The sequence below is a fragment of the Parasteatoda tepidariorum genome, chromosome X2 (genome assembly GCF_043381705.1).
Source record: "Parasteatoda tepidariorum isolate YZ-2023 chromosome X2, CAS_Ptep_4.0, whole genome shotgun sequence".
NCBI classification, from domain to species: domain Eukaryota; kingdom Metazoa; phylum Arthropoda; class Arachnida; order Araneae; family Theridiidae; genus Parasteatoda; species Parasteatoda tepidariorum.
Window position 1 is genome coordinate 7,142,891 of NC_092215.1, and position 14,460 is coordinate 7,157,350.

Genomic DNA, 14,460 nt, shown 5'->3' on the forward strand with positions numbered 1-14,460 from the left:
TACAGAGGTTTCTGCACAAAAATCTGAAAGGGGTTTTTCATTTAGGTAGATGTTCATAATTGCGTTTAACGCTTCTTGTTTAAGACCAGTACGTATTTTTTTTTTTTGTAAGTTTATTGCTAAAAAGTCCCTTTCAACCTCTGCAGTAGGGGAGACAGAGAAAACATCAATTCCACCAAGCGCAGTATGTTGCTGTATTTCTAGATTAGAGGGTAATTTTAGAAGTGAGGCGCTAGACTCTAGTAAGATAACAAAAATTGAAAATGTATCACCAACATTAACGGGAAAATGGCCGTCCTCGCGGACGTCGGATTCGAGAAATTCGTTGTCCGCGGGGAATTTTTGACCGCCGAGGACGGGCGGACGGGTGGTTTTTCGAGCCCTGTTTTAAACCGAACATGCATCGAACACTACGCTGAAGTACCAATAACATATATTAAAACACGTATCTAATCGTACTCATGGAGGAGTCAATTATAACATGCTATATCGTCGCGCTAACCGTGAGTTGTTCTTGTCGCTGGTCTTTGCTTTTAACACAATCGAAAGTTCAACAAAACACTGCTCTATGTCAGGTTATAAATAACATGGAGAAGATAGTATTTTCGTCCTGAACCTTGACGCAATTCCTTTGTCTTCTGAATTAATGTTAGAGGTTTCGAGTAATACATCTGTACATCAGCTATGTATGAAGCGAATGATCATCATTTAAAAGAAAAAAAATGCATTCATAATTTTTTAAATTCTTTAAATATTAATAAAATTGTAGTTTTGTAGCACAAAATTTTAGGCTTAACAAGGATTATCATTTAAAAAAAGTTTTTATTTGAAGATGTTTTCCAAAATAAAAATACAGTCAAACCCCGTTATAGTGAACATGCCTTATAGTGAACTCCCGGATATAGTGACCACTTCCGTGCCTTTCTATACACTTATAATATTATTCTTTGTGGATATAGTGAACCAAAAGAAGAAAGGAAAATAGATATTAAGAACTTTTTCTGTCTCCGACTGATTTTTTTCCGTCATTTTTTGGTAATTTTGAAATTTTTACATAAAATACGTATACCGATTTTTAAAACCATCTATTTAGATGAATGAAGCCATAAGCATTATTTTCTTGTTTGCTTCTTCTATCTCAGTTTCCAATTCCTAAATAAAAGCCATCCCTAAATTTTTGATACGCAAGACGAAGAACATATTTTTTTCCAACATATTGTTTTTTAATCGTTATTGTATTTCTTTTTATTGGTAATTTACTTAAATAATGTGTAATAAAAGGGAGCAGTTCGGAAAAATGAGTTAAAATTGTTTGCAGTACGGATATAGTGAACACTCGGTTATAGTGAACAGAAATTTCGGTCCCTTGATGATTCACTATAGCGGGGTTTGACTGTATAATCCTATTTTAGAATATTTTTAGGATCCTTGTCGAGAATACAGAAAAAAATAACTATATGCATGAGACATTGGTAATTAATGTTAGAGCTAGGAAGAAACAAAAACGCTCTTAAAATCGCTACTGAGGAAGCGGAACTAAAAATATCAGAATCTATTAAATTTTCGGAGATGAGAGAAAAAAGTTAATTGGCGATTTTTAGAAACGCGCCCGAGTTAGATCAGGCAATCAGACTGGTTTTGGTTTCCTCCCGCTCTTCTCGATAGTGAATCGACAGGTTTCAAAGTCGTTTTTGGTGTTTCCTCGCTTAAATATCAGTTCACAATCCCCAATTTTTAAACTTTTTGACATTTTTACTAAACAGAAACTCAAAAAGTAAAAAATAAAATCATTGCGGAATACTAAACTCGCACATCATTGAAACATACACCTTAAAATAAAAAATTTACATAAAATATATCTTTTGTAAGTAAATTTTAATACAACTCAAATTTTATTATAAGGGGTATTCCTAATAAATTATAATAAAAGATTAAATAGCATCCCAATGTGCGACCAGTATAAAGTTGATACATTCAAGAAAGATTCTTGATTTTACAAAATAATATAGTGAAAATAAATAGTATTAATGTACACAATTAATTCTCAACTGGCATCCCGAAGTTTTATTACTTATAAATATAAATAATGATTTTAAAAATTTCTTAACGAAATATTAATAAATATTGAAAATAAGAGCCATCATTTTCAGACGATAATAAAAAATCATTTCTGGGAGATTAAAACTCACATTTATACACCTGACCTAGTTCTGGCAAACGATCTCGCTCTCGTCTGACCTAGTTTCAGAGACATTGATCTTGCCTCGGCAGTCCCTGGAACGATGAGAGGGGTGGAGGAAGGGGGAGCAGTGGTGGAAGAGACAGAAGGAATGCTTAAAATACTCTCTACTCAATGGAGAGAAAAAAGAAACAAAGCAAGTGCAAGGGTACGATGTTGCTGTAATCGCAAACGGGGGATGAACGCTGGCGTTGATATGAATGAGAGAGAAAGTTTCTGTTTTTTTCTCTTCGTTTTATCTTAGCTTCCGGGTTTCTAAATAATTTTATTTACCGCTATAGTTGCTGCTATGTTTACGGAAATATATTGAACGACGTAAATATTTTTTTAATTCTGAAAGTAAACAAGGACATTAATCCATTTGCTAATAATTATTTATTTATTGCTTTATGCTTTTCCAGCAAACGATTATGAACACAAAAACTGGTGCAGTAAGAACAATAGAAAATTACAGCAAACGATAAATAAAGCGTTCGGCTTCCAAAACCGCCAGAATCACTTTAATATATATATATTATATATATATATTGAGCTTTCCATGGACGAGAGGTTAACTGGAAGCTGAGAGACGTAACATAAAGCCGCACCAGTACCGTGCTTGTAACTGTATTTTGTTTTGATGGCATGTGAAAATACAATTAAATAAACTTATTAAATCAAAAGATTCAAAAATCTAAACAATCAACGTCCCCTTCTTCCGCGGACGGCTGTAAAATTATCAAACGTTGACCGTTCCGTGGCAATGAAAAGGTTGAGCAGCACTTTGTGTTCAACTCTTAACTACGTAATTTTAAGCCCAACTCTCAAACAACAACCGATTAATTCGGAGATGGGCATTCATCGTCTCCCAATAAGGGGACACAGGTTCGAATCCCAGTTCGCACCGCTATTTATGAAGAAAAAATGCATGCTGAAATACACAATGCATTGTCTTTACTTTCGGCCTAAATTACATATTTTTTTAACATGATTTATTTCAACTATGCTCGCCATGCCTCTTAATGAGGTGACCCAGGTTCGAATCCCAGAGATGACTGGTTGATACGGATTCTGCTTCAGGTTCGCACCTACCACAAAGCTCGCTTAAAGTATCCTCTGTGGTAGACGAATCATGAGATAGAGTTCCCTTGCCGTCAGGCAAACCATAGGAAGTTTTTTCTTTTCTTTTCTTTCCACCTAACACAGATAAGGAATGGTTGGTGGCTTGTAAAAAGTCCTCCACGAAGGCAAATTTGCACCAATGCTTGAAGTAAGAGTTTCCTTATCTTCTGGGTTGGGTTCCAAATTACAAATCTATGAAATCGATATGCCGTTAAACCGATCGAATTTTCAAAGCCGGTGGTATTAAAAAGAAGATAAACTCGACTTCATGTTATATTTTTAAGTGAAACTAACCCTCATTTCCGTTACACGGAGAAGAAAAACACGTAATTTGAAGACGGTTATCCCAATTAAACCCGTGATTTGTTTAACATTTGAAATATTTTACGTTTGATCTGAAGAGAATACGAATTAACCAGCTTATTATGGTTACTTGTTATTAATAAACCAAAGAAATGGTTACTAACTACATCACGTAATGGAAAAGTGAACATTACATTTAGATTAATGTTTTCGCTATGTAGATAAAAATCACCATACTCTTCAAAATTTTGAAGAAACGGTAAGAAAAAATACTACGTCACTTAACCGCTTCCCTGATCCCGAGTTAACTCGGGTACGTATATATTGCAAATATTTATTAACCCGAGAAAACTCGGGCACAGCAGAATTTGTCAGAACGTTTTGTTTATCACGTTTTTACTCGCCCTCCATTTTGCTGTTGGATTGTGGACTGCACTTCTGTTTTGTGCTGTATTGTGGGATTACACTTCTGTTTTGTGCCATTGTATAACTGATGGTTGATGAATTTATATTAAAAAAAAAAGAATTTAAAAAATGGCGTATCACTTTAGTGGTGTTTGGAAAGTATCATTTTGTGTTGTCCCTTGTTTTAAAAACTATCATACAAAGACTAATATTTAACTTCTTTCATTTGCCCCAGATAACTCGGGATAATAAACTGATGGTAAATTAAATGCTTTTTTACACATAAAAAATTTTAAATTTGAACTTAAAACGTGTGTATTATGTTTTGTTTTAGTTCATTGTATTTATTAATAAAATAAAAAAAAATATGTTGATTTTTATCATTTTTTTCCACAAAAAAAAATTGGTAAAGCGGTTAAACAAAGATTTATGTAAATCGTTTTGAAAATTTTCTGAGAAAAAAAGAAAAAAACTGTCATTGTGATTTGACAACTGTTTTTTAAAAAAGGTATCAAGTATTTAATCATTTTTATTATCTATTTTACTATTTTTTACTATCATTTAATAAGGTGCTTACATACTTTAGTGACTTTTGGCTTAGGGGAAAAAATTATTACTTCAGCTTAACATTCAAGCCTTTTCTTTTTATTAATATTTTATTTGTTTACTTTAACCCGTAAATCATATTTTTGCGAAAGAAAAGAATACTGCACTAAGAGAAAAAGAATAGTGGAAAAAATTGTCCTTACTTACTTCAGCGAATTATATTACAGATTTCTTTTATTCTACGTAAAGATAAGAATCTTTATTCACTGCATCTCAAAATAACATAAATTTTATGTTGGGCCTTGGCATTTTTTAAACTTTTCTCTTTGCCTTATTACTGCATGGTAGGCATTTATTTCGATTAGAAAAAGGAAATAAATCGTCTCTTTCAAACGTTTGCAAAAGATCGATTTATTTACTAAGCTCGCGAAAATAAATGTTTGTTTTTGTCCAAGTTTTTTATTTTTTTTATTTTTGTGCGTGTATATGTGAAAGAAAACAGGGGTGGTGCTGGAATTTCTATGACATGAGATCCGATCAGTGATCCGATAATCGGATTTTACTTACGCGAGGTATTCTTTAAGGACTGCGTTTAATATATATCTTAAAAATCCTTTTCAACAACCAATTTTTAAAAAATGTACACATTAGAAAAGCAAATTAGCTTTTAAGCGAGAGAAAATGCACTCAAAATTTAGCGAATCTGAACTGAAAATGCAGAGACCTGTTTGATTGCCGGATAACCCTTTGGTGCAGAATTTTTATTAAGCATATTTTTCGTACTTTTTTTTCTTATTTTGTATTAAGTCAAAATAAGTGAAAAATATTATATTTAGCATTTTGATAATTTATGGTAACGAAATACAGTATGAAACATATATTTCTGTGTTAATAAAGGTGAAATCTTTCAAACATGGCTCACTTTCTTCAAATTTGCACTTATTTGCATTTATATAGATCTAAGAAAAACAATGATTCAGCATTAAAATTTCTTTAATTTGCAAAATAAATTATTAATAAATTTTTGAATGTGAATGAAAAAAAATTTTTTTTTCAAACTGTTTTTTCGGGATTTCATATTTTAGTACAAATATCTTTCCAATGATTTTTTAGTATTTTTAGTGTGGGAAGAAAATCTCAACCTTCATCTAAATTAAGGTACCCCCATTATAGAATAGAGGTAACATGTCTTATATACTAGTGAATTGGAATTGTAATTTTGAAGTGGTAGACACACTACAGTACTCCCCCACCAGAATTATAGCTGAGATAGAATTCAATGAACGGATACTACTAGTTGATTCATTGCTGTTTTGTGAGAAGCCGAGAGAGCTGTATTAAAATCGCTGTACTTTTCAGTGCTGATCGTGAGAGCTGTATTAAGTTCACAGTCGTGGTCGCTCCAGTGTTGCCTTTAGCAGTCGAGTGAATACGTTGTACGTTGAGTGCATTAGAGACTGAGTGGCAACAACGCGAGAAGGTGGATAATGTATCAGTCACATGTAGCAAGTTCAATGTGGATCATCCATCCCAGTAGGTTTGTTCAGATCAAAGTGGGCGTTATTGTCAAGATAGGCGTGTTAATATCGGAGTTTCTCTCTAGGCAAGCATATTCACATGACGTCCGGGTCACCAATGGGGGGGGGGAGTCACATCGACCATGTCAACCTTCATCTATGAAAAGGTACCCCAGCATAGAATCGAGTTAACACGTCTTATGAATTGGAATTATATTTTTGTAGTGGTAGATCTATAATTTCGCGACCATGATGAGTATCGCGCACAGACTTCACAAACAAGCTGAAGCAGCTTCGAGGGAAATCCCAGTTTTTCACAGTGACGCTATCGCAACTCAAGAATTTTTTTACAGCCGAAATCTTTAATACATATTAAATGAGTNCAATTTTTATCAGGCAATCAATCTGGTTATGGTTTTATCACCCTGCCTTTAGAGATTTCACAGATATCATTTTTGTGTCTCCTTTGCTTAAGTAATTTGCAACCCCTAATCTGCATACTTTTTGATTCTAAAAATATACATCAAGTGGTTATTACGGAACACTATTTAGAACATTTCGAATTTGCGCTCATTTTTTATTAGAACTGTTAATTACAATAGCTGTCGATCACATCAGAAGAGCATATTATTCTTTATTATAATATTGATAATAGTAAAATAATTTCGAGTAAATAAGATAAGGTTCAAAAAGTTAAAAAAAATTTTTTTACTTTAAATCAATATTTTGCGTAAGAAAGAATGTTGTACCTTGGGACGACAATTTCTAAGAGCATAATGGCAACATTAGCATTATTTTTATTTCTAACAATGACATTAACTCGCTGTTAAGGTCATCATCCGAATTAATGTTTTGCTGAACGAAAGAAAATTTCACCTCTTTTCATTCTATTTTCATTTTCTCAATCGGAATTTATTAATAGATTCAACTGAATTTTATTTGCTTTTAGAAGAGATTTTCAAATGCTTTAGTCATGAGAAAATAATAATAGTTTTTGCAGATTGTTCATTATTCTGATCTCATTTCGCTACTTAGAGTTTTCTAATCTTACTAATACAGAATATGTTATATTTAATAAACAAATTATAATTTAAATACGTTATATACGCACTATAATTATCAGGACGCAAATTATAATTATCAGGTGATACTATACCGCTGTATTGTTTTAATTTGAAGAAACCGGTTTGCATTTGTTTCCTCTATTGTATCAATTGGTTAACATTGTAACACAATACGTTAAAAATGAATGCAAATAGGTAGTATATAAGTATATAAAAAATCTCTCGAATAAAACCCCATTACATGTATATTTAAATATAAAAATATTGCCGATAAACTCGTGCAAATCATGTAATTTTTAAAAAACTACAGAGCGTCTAATTTGATCTAATTATTATAATACACTAATATAATGCTAGATATAATAAATATTCTATATTTATATAATATATCGTCTAATTTATCCTATCGTTAAATTTATATTATATATCGTCTCATTTAACCAATTGATACACGAACGTAAGCAAGTGCAAATCGGTTTCAGTCACGTAAAAACAATCAAGCTGTATAGTATAACCCGATAATTAAGATTTTACATAGAATCTTATAGGGCGTCTAATAATTTGGCCAGAGACTGTAATATATTTTTTAATTTACGTATCATCTATTTGGAAGAAATGAATGCGTATAGCAGTGACACTTTGATGTGTGTTAAATCAGCAACTTTTTCTCAAAAACAGTTAGCTTCTTCGTACTAAAATCAAATAAAATTCTTTAATTAAAATAACTTATAATGAAGTTTCTAATTTGTTAAAAGTATTTCTAAAAAGTTTAAATTTTTGTTCTTCCTTTCCTTTCGTTTTTCTTAAAAATAACTGCATTATCAAATCAAAAACGTGACTTATCAAGAACTTGTTATTAATACTCACTATTTTTATTGCAATAAATGCTATAGGAAGTTGTATATCTATTGTTTGTTCTGTTCATTGCGAATTTATACATTGTTTAAATCTGTCAGGTTTAAATCTAAAATATTTTCTTCATTTTTAGTGATTGAAAACAATAAAATATTTACTTATTGGCATAATATTGGTTAACATGAACCGGTTTCAACGTACAGTGCACAAAAAAAGTAGAACAACTTGAATAACTTTTGATAAAATGATCCGATTATAACGAAGATTATCTTAACTGTGCGAATATTCTTAATTGTTTGAGAGCTAAGCCTTAAATATGTTAATTAATTAGAGCAGACGATGTATAATATTAAATTACGGAATCAGACACAAAAACGCACTTTCTCTGAATATGCATACTACTTTGGATTTTTAACCCTCAAAATACGGGGGGGGGGAGAGAGAGAGTTGCCGTAATATGGAAAATATCGTCTTATTAATTAAAGTAGAAGAAAATTCGAAAGTTTGGGACCCTTACTTTCTTACTTGTTAGTTTTACTTTCTTGCCTATTTTGCTTTATTTCGAAAAATATTTAAGAGAAGCTGAAAGTTTTTGCACACAAATATAAAATCCATTTATCCAAATATAATTTCATACAAAAAATAAATTTTAACAATTATTTATTATATTTTATTATTTTATTTAATAATAGTCGAAAAAAACTCGAATTATAAGGTATACAAATTTTCACATCATTTAAATAATGAAATTTAATATGACAAGATACAAAATTCAATGAAATCAGTTAGATAGTTTCTAAGATATTAAATTTTAAAAAAAGTCATCCGTTTGCTAACTCAGAAACTATTTGACCGATTTCATTTAAATTTTGTATTCTACCATTGTTCCCTTCTTCGCGCACTGTACAACACGGTGTAATACCAAGAGATAGTTTACAATTTTTACTTTAATAAATTCATTTATTTTAATTTTTGTTCTGTAAGGAATATATATTACGGGGGAAAACTTATGCGTAATTAAAGATTGTCTTTAAACTGTAAGCCTGGTTTTAATTTAAGATGATAAAAATTAAGATACGAAGAGTATCTCAAAGTACAACACTATCCCCCTCTACAGTACAGTCTATAAACATATCACGCTTGAAGGGGGGTTCATTATGTTGTGACATCATACAGTCTGGTTAAAATTAAAATAAAATCATCACATTAATTACTTCTTTATTATTTATTTTCATATTTTTTTTATTAAAAAGTACACACGTAATCATTATTATTATCAAAATCGACATTAAAATGCGTAGTTAAATTTTCAGAATAAAATATGAAGTATGATCCTTAACATATAGTCCCTAGCCAAATTATTAGATGCTGTTGTTGTTGTTAATTTACGTTGGACGAGAGCTGCACAATGGGCTATTGGCGACGGTCTGGGATACCTCCCGGAGGATGATTCGAAGACATGCCATCACAATTTTGATCCTCTGCGGAGGGGATGGCACCCCCGCTTCGGTAGCCCGACGACCTGCGCGCGAAGTTGAGCACTTTACGGCAGCACAGTTTAGCGAGGACCAATACCGCACACCCTCGGTCCCTACGCAGACTGATCCAAGTGGTCACCCACCCGCACACTGACCGCAGCCAGCGATGCTTGACTTCGGTGATCGGCTGGGAACCGTGTCTTAGCGATCAGTCCACTGCGGGACTATTAGATGCACTATAAGATTTTGTGTAAAATCTTAATTATCAGGTGATACTATACAGCATTATTGTTTTGACGCTACTTGAACCGGTTTACAGTTGCTTATATTCGGGTATCAATTGGCTAGCATTGTAATGCAATACGTTAAAAATAAATACAAGTATAATACAAAAATAAATAAGTTCCGAATTAAGAAAACCTTGTTTGGGAAATAATTTATAGTGATTTATAGTTCCATAGAAATCAGCGTTAAAGTAATTTGTATTTAATATAAATCAGCCTTTCATCCCTTCAGTGGGTCGATGAAATGAGTACCAAGCATGCTTGGGAACTAACACTGGGGGTTCCGAGTTCGGCTGACCACCTGACCGGAACATATGCTCCTGCACCCCAGAGCCCAAGGTCAAGAAAACTGAGATGGGCACAGTCGGCCTTGGCCCTCTTAATGGGCTGTCGCGCCACTGAGTTAGTTTTTAGTTATTTAATATAAATATGTCAAAATGAAAACTTCTTTTTTTGGGGGGAGGGGGGGAATTTGTACAGTCCCTGACCATAGTATTCGACGCACTACAAGATTCTATGTAAAATTATAATTATCAGGTGATACTATACCGCTGTATTGTTTTTACTTTGAAGAAACCGGTTTGCATTTGTTTCCGCTATTGTATCAATTGGTTAACATTGTAATGCAATACGTTAAAAATAAATACCAATAGGAAGAACATAAGTATGTAAAAAATCCCCTGAATAAAAACGCATTGCGTGTATGTTTGAATATAAAAGTATTGCCTTATGCAAAACATACAATTATTAAAACACTACAGTGCTTCTAATGATTTGGTTTAATTATTATAATAAACAAATGTAATTACCTGATATAATCTATATTTATATAATATTTCGTCTAATTTATCAAACCGTCTAAATTAACCAATTGATACACGAACGTAAACAAGTGTAAGAAGCGTAAAAACAATAATGCTGTCTCCTGATAATAAGATTTTACATAGAATTTTGTAATGGTTCTAATAATTTGGCTGTAGTACTTTGTTTATGAGATGTAATATAGACTGACCCGTGAAAAGGGGGTACATAGAAGTGAGACACTTTAGTGAAAAAAATGTGACATCATACTCAGTAATAAACAAATAAAATATTAAATAACTTTAGTTCGGAGTGTCATTTACCAAATTGCTATCTTCATAGCTTGATGGACTCCCCTTAAGAGGACAGAGTGTTCAGTAATTACTACCCTTGATCTTTAAATCTAACTGCAAAAGTTGCCATTTATTTGTGAAAGGCTGTGAAAAAAGTTAAAATTACATTTTAATCCATATGTATGTGGTTAAAAACTAACATGGGAAGTTAACTCTTTCTTAAATTTTGGTGTAACTGGGATATAATAATTAAATAATAAATGAATAACAACATCTGATGCATCAGTTCCCAAAAGATGATCCGCGGAATCCTAGGGTTCCAAGAAAGGATCACATTGAGAGGTTCCGAGAGTTGGGACTGTTTTAGTGAGTTATGATTCATAAATTCAGTAATTACATTCATATTCAATGAATAATCCATTATTTTAGTATTTTGGTCATTTTTTGAAATTATTCAAATAAAATGTTGTTGTTGTAGTTCATTTACGTCGCACTAGAGCGTGCACAATGGGGGTATTTTGGCGACGATCTGGGAAACATCCCTGAGGATGATCCGAAGACATGCCATCAAAATTTCGATCCTCTTCAGAGGTAATGGCACCTCCGCTTCAGTAGCCCGACGACCTGCACGCGAAGTCGAGCACTTTACGGTAGAACAGTTTAACGAAGTCCAATACCGCACATCCTCGGCCTCTACGCAAACTGATCCAAGTGGTCACTCACTCGCACACTGACCGCAGCCAGTGATGCTTGACTTCGATGATCTGCTGGAAACCGTGTCTTAATGATCAATCAACTGCGAGTCCGGATTAATTACATAAAAGATATGAATTTATAAAAAATGTAATTTGNAACAGTTTAACGAAGTCCAATACCGCACATCCTCGGCCTCTACGCAAACTGATCCAAGTGGTCACTCACTCGCACACTGATCGCTGCCAGTGATGCCAGTGATGCCACTGCGAGTCCGGATTAATTACATAAAAGATATGAATTTATAAAAAATGTAATTTGTATTTCCCATCTAACTTTTCAATTCCAAATGAAAGAACTAAATTTATATAACCATTTTAGCCAGGGACTAATATAGGGGATCTTTATATCTATGATTTTAGTATTTATATGAGTCCTTTTTCCTTTTCCTCCCAACAAAAACAGTAATTCATCTTATTTTGTTCATTTTTAGCACATGCGTACTCCAATAACAAATTTTAAGACTGGACTAGATTCCGTTTTTTACTGTTTGACATTAACCTAATTTTAAGAACGTTATGGACAGAACGATGAAAAAAAAATTACCTTCTTCACAATAAATATTTTCAAAATAGTTAGTTGTTTTTCTTTAGTTACATAATTGTTGAGAAATTTTATATATAAAGTCGGGGTTCTGCCAAAACAAGTTCGATCATTTAGGAATCCATAACCGAAAAAGAATTGGAAACCGCTGATTTAACACAAAGTTGTGCATATTTAGAATGCACTTTGTGCCACGTAATCTTATTACGTTTTTGCCGTTTTTTGGTCAATCTTGCAAACTACAGATATTCTTAAATATTTATTTAAAGAAAAAGTCAGAAAGAACTCTTTATTGCCAATTATTTCCTGTTTAAGAACTATTTTCAAATCAAATAAATAAATAAATGAAATGTAAAAAAAAGAACATTAAGAACTAAGCATCACTGGTATTTTATTTATTATTTTTTTTTCTTCTTCTGATAATTATAAAATCCAGTTGAACCACTGATATTCATAGAATACAATGCATCAATTCGTATCATTTTTATCACCGCAAATTGGTAAATGCGAGAACTTATAAACTACCTTCATGCATTTGAGAATAACGAATTTTCCTAAAATGACTGAATTCTACATATTCATGTGATTTTGAAATATCTAACAATAAGAAAAGAAAAGAAAAAAATAACACATTTTAAAAGTGGCCCACTATACTTCTGAGATGACCATCTCCTACACAAGGTGTTCTATCATTATTTCCCTTAATATTAGTAATGAAAGTAACACAAATAGTGATGGAAAAGTGAATAAAAGTAACACTGATTATGATGGAAAAGTGAACAAAAGTAACACAGATAATGATGGAAAAGTGAACAAAAGTAACTCAGATAATGATGGAAAAATGAATAAAAGTAACACGGTTCAGGCTTATCAGATAATTAAAAAAGCTTTGATGTTTTGAATTCCACCTACCTTTATAATAATTCGTCAGATTTCGATATTATTTTTTGAATGGTTTACTAAAAACTTGTTCTTGATTGAAATAACTTAGCTTTTTTTCTCCTATGTATTTAATCTTTGACATTTTAGGTGAATAATTTTTAGACTTCATTTTAGATAAAAATTCTCTTCTTTTTTACATATCGTTTGCTGTCTTTATTTGCATGATTTTGTCATTATTGATAATAAAATAAATTTGAAAAGATAATACAACTGATATTTAAATAATATTGATTATTAAAGGTACTACTATCAGTTTTTTAGTTAACAAAATAAATTATTCTAAATGAATCATATCGTCAGTTGTGTCGTCTTAAAACTTTTTTGTTTATTTACATTATTATCTTTTGTTCCCAGTAAATATAAAAATTATTTGAAAATCAAACTGGTGTGTTTACCAATAAAGCATTCATTTAACTGTCATTGTTTTTAAAGTACATTTTCTTTTATATTTTGAATGCTACAAAATTAACAAACATCGAAAGCCGATAACTAATAAGAAAAATAAAAGACCCAGAAATTGACAAACTTTCGTTTTATATCATGCTTATTAAACCAATATTTTAATTTCTAATGATTATTGGAAGAATAATACTAATTTAATTAAACTTAAAATGACAGTAATAATAATTTTAATAGAATTATGGTAAAAATAATATTTTCAATAGAATTTTGATTATAATAATTACATTATAATTACGACATTAATGATTCGAATAATTAGTGTTGAGTTGGGCTTAATGTTTTACACTGATTTCCATATGTATGTAATGCTGTTTAAGTACAGTACAGCATTAAATTTTTTGCTCTCGGTTTTAAAACTCGTATTCAATTCAATCCGATCGAATTATTAGAGTTATTATTAAATAATATCAGTTCTTATAAAAGTGAATCATTAAAATAAAAGTAAAATCAATTTTCTAAATTTAATAAAATTAAATTCTATTAATTTTTTCGTTAAGCATTCATTAATTATAAGTTATAAAGCTTCTCTTTTTTTATATTCTAACGTGCATTATTTTTTTAATTTTTACTAAAAATGAAAATATTTTCCTTATAATTACTGCATCAGAAATTTCATTATAATTATGACACTTATAACAAAAAGAAAAGAAATTACTTTTTTAATATTTTATAAATTACAATGAATGGACTTAAATATTCGCATTCCCAAAAAATTAATCATCTTTCGAGTTTGCAAACAAACGATCATAAACATATAAAATAATAAAGATTAATATTATTTATTTGTTTTTCTCGTTAAACAAATTGCGAAAGATATCTATTTCCTAAGCTTAAGCTATTCAATTTTTCAGTTTCGGAATCGAACGTTTCAAAA